Below are 3,784 nucleotides of genomic sequence, written 5' to 3' on the forward strand. Positions count from 1 at the left end.
CATCAGGTAAGCAGGGCGATGGGGGTGGTGGAGGTGGTGCGTTGCGAGGGTGTTGGAGATGGTGGAGATAGAGGTGGCGGTGGTAGGGATTGTGGAGGTAGCGGTGTGTTGAGGGTATGATGTGGAGTTGTTGGTGAAGGAGGAAAAGGAGGAGGTGGAAAGAGGAGCTGGCGAAGTAGGAGGAGGAGGAGGTGGGAGGGCTCGGGGCCAACGCGAAGCCCCGCCTCCCGGCCCAGCGCACGCTGTCATCCCTGACCACTCTCCAGTGTTGGCAACGACGCCGCTGAGAGTGGTAGTGATTGTCGGCCGGTTCCAGTGGTTGTCAGACTACGACTCGTCTCGGCGCTCGTGGAAACAAGAGGTGCTTTGATAGAATGAAAAAAATAACTAATATCTTGTTCTGCGTTAAATCTAAACTAGTCGAAAATAGTAATGATGAAAACTATTTGTAACCTTCACTCAAAAGAAATATGTGTATTCCTCCTAATTTTAAAACATTGACATCATATGTATTTTAAAAGATAACAAGTCTGCGTTACGCAATGCAAAAAAAAAAAAAATGGTGTATATGAGAGAGGAGGAATACGAGAGAATCAGTGAATCCGTCTTGCTCCCGGGCTTCGAAACTTGTGATTTGAACTCCGGGCGAACGGCTAGGCTTGCTAGTGCGGACGCGAGCCATTTTTTAGTTACCTACAACGCCGATGTTCGTTGGTGTAGATAGCGAGTGGGAAAGGGGGAAATGTGTGGACACCGCCGCAGGGCACAGAGAGAGGAAAGGAAAGTTAAAAGGAAGAGTGTGTCCGTGTACGCGCATGTATGTTTGTGTGTAAGTCCGCTTTCTTCATACACGTACTACAGGCCTGCTGGGGTGAAGGTATTTTTCCTTCCTGAACGTGAGTATGGAAATAATGTCTGCCACGAGGATCTCGGGATAAATATATGGAAAGGAAGTTTTGGCGATGAAGCTAGAGACAGACTGTGAAGAGATATTTTACGGTATAAGCTGGGTCAATTGCGTGTGTGAATGGTTGTCAGATTGTTCAGACGCAGTTAGCTTTCGAATATGTTGAACTCGCGAATGGTAGCAGGTGAAGTGTATGTCACTCCATACACATATTGATATGCATTGGTAACATCTGACAGATTAGGTTTGCTGTACGATTCTGCTAACACACAAAAGTAGGCATCCTCATCTGCACATAAAGGTTTATTTGTGCGTTGGAAAAATGAACGGAATATATATGGCTATGTAGACTCTGGTAACTAGCACAACAGATGTCTCAAGCAAGAAGTTTCTAGATCCAAATAGACGACAAATTCACAATCGTATCCGTTACTAGACATATTCCTCCCATCCTTGCCGACACGCCTTCTCCGCTCGTATATCGTTGGGTCTTTCCAAGCAGTGGCACAAAGTTACCCTGACCAGAGTGGTTGCGTCAACCCCAAGGTCATCTGGACATGGCGGGTCACACCGTCACGCCCGCGCTATCTGTTCGGCTTGATAGGAACGGGCCATTTTGCCTTCAACTGTACACGCGGTTCGGTTACTAAGAAGGCAGATGTGCCGTTGAGTCAGTTGCTGTTCATTCTTAGGGTCTGTATTTTCTTGTCTTTGATACATATTATCAAGTACGTGTTCTGGCTTATTTGGGATTTTTTTTTTTTTTTTTTTTTGCAATGGACATTATCGTCATTATTTGTGTTTGATTCGCTGGAAGTATTAACACCGCGTACATAGTTTCATCATATTACTTCAGCCATGTTGTCCGTAACAAAATAACGTTGCAGCCCCCCCACCCCTTCACCTTCCTCCCGTCTTTTTCTCCAACACCTGGCTGCCCGTGAGTAAGGTGTCCCTGCGAGGCGGAGAACCAGGCAGCTGCGAAGCGTTGGCGGATGGTACACCTACACAAACAAACAAAAAGAATACTTTCGCCCTGGCAACACTTTCGGTTCGGGGACGACAGGGGGCGTGTATGAGCATCGACAGCCTCATAAAGTTGTACAGAACGTGTTGGCAATGGCTGACGCGGTCACGAGGACGTTGGAGCTGACGCCGGATAGGAGGCGAGGCGAGTAGCCCATCAGCAACTGACCCTCTGTTTCATGGGTCTCTTGAAAATGGAATCGAGGCTGAAGACTACTTAGTCCGCTTGGTCGTAGCTCATAATTCAGGCAACAAGTGGCTGCTGCAGAGTGTACCTCGCACGCTACACCCTCTTCCTTGTTATTAATGGGAGTGAGAGAACCCGAGCTCCTGAGTGCCGCTGACAATGAGAGTCAGTCATATCAAACCCGAATGGCAGCGACGAAGTAGATTGCGTAGTAGATGAGGGAGCTGTCCACGTCTTGGGAAACAGGTGCAAGTTGGCACCGCCCGCTTGAGAGGCGGAGCGACTGCAAAGAGCGCCGGGCTCCGCCAAAGGTGAAGACAGGTTGATTTATCCGCTACATCAGCCTGATTTACGTGGCGTTGAGTCGGCGAAACCGTAAGGTTGTTCTGGTCGTGTTTCGCAACTCATTTTTTCGTATTTGCTGCTAATATAACATGTGAACACTACATGGGAAAGCAAGAGCGCTGCAGCAACGCCATCTGGCTTATTTCCATCCCCACTCTCCTCATTCTTCCTCCCTGTGCAGAAACACCGGTCTTCCACGCCACCAGGATTTTCCTCCCATTTCGCTATATCCAGGCCCGTGTTACGGGGCGAGGTCAAGGACAAAGGCCATTATCATTCGTCCCTTTTCAATAATTCTCGCTCTGCCTTCTTTTGCGTCTCTTCCCGAGCGACCCTGACGAGAAAAAGTCGAGGGGCGAAGGACATTCTTGGCTAACGGCTGGGACGGAGGAGGAACGGCCAGGAAGAACTTCCAGGCGTGCCTTTTGGGGCGAACGAGGTGGGCGGATGCCAGGGCCGACGCCGCCTGCCTCGCTAGTGCGGTTTAATGCTAAAAGTATTCATTTATACCTTATTTATTGTCAATATATGTATCTATGATTATCATTATAATCACTAATTATTATCATTAACACAATGCTATGGGAAATCACATGAACAACGTAAAACAATGTGTGTATATATGTGTATATATATATATATATATATATATATATATATATATATATATAGAGAGAGAGAGAGAGAGAGAGAGAGAGAGAGAGAGAGAGATGTATATATATGTATATATATATAATATATGTATATATATGTATATATATATATGTATATATATATATATATATATATATATATATATAACTATAAATATATATATGTAATATATATATATATATACATATATATATAATATATATATATATATATATATACTATATATATTACATTATATATTATATATATATATATATATATATATATATAATAGACGTTTAATTATGGACAGAAAGAGTACATGTTACTTTTTTCAATATTGATATTTTCTTGAAGTAAATCCATGTAAACACTTCTCAGTTTCTATGCTGTATGTATGTACAAAAGACACCCGTTGATACCTGACATGCAATGCAACAAACCACACTTGCTCTGCACATTATGAAGTGGCGTCGCATATCAAGAACACGAACTGCTCTAAAGGTGCGGCAGAATGAGCCTTTTGATCTCGTAGCAGCTTGTAATTCGTCGAGAAACGCCCACTCGAGCGAGACCGTGCTTGTCTGGGCGTGAGGAGGGACACATACGGCTGTGGAGGGTATTTGTTTGCGTCTTTCTATGCGTTTCGTTTTTTCGTCTTTTGTTTTTCGTTTCGATATTGCGCG

The 3,784-nt window shown here is 44.6% G+C and overlaps 1 protein-coding gene across 1 annotated transcript in view; it reads left to right on the forward strand.

Annotated features, from left to right (window-relative positions):
• Nucleotides 1-240: 240 nt before the first annotated feature.
• The window catches only part of LOC119595613 (calcium/calmodulin-dependent 3',5'-cyclic nucleotide phosphodiesterase 1-like), a 201,872-nt gene continuing 198,328 nt past the window's right edge, over nucleotides 241-3,784 (forward strand). The window contains exon 1 of the mRNA XM_037944723.1: nucleotides 241-361. The gene's annotated coding sequence lies outside the window, so the exon portion shown is untranslated. The remainder of the gene's footprint in view (nucleotides 362-3,784) is intronic.

Source organism: Penaeus monodon, chromosome 36, assembly GCF_015228065.2.
Source record: "Penaeus monodon isolate SGIC_2016 chromosome 36, NSTDA_Pmon_1, whole genome shotgun sequence".
NCBI lineage: Eukaryota > Metazoa > Arthropoda > Malacostraca > Decapoda > Penaeidae > Penaeus > Penaeus monodon.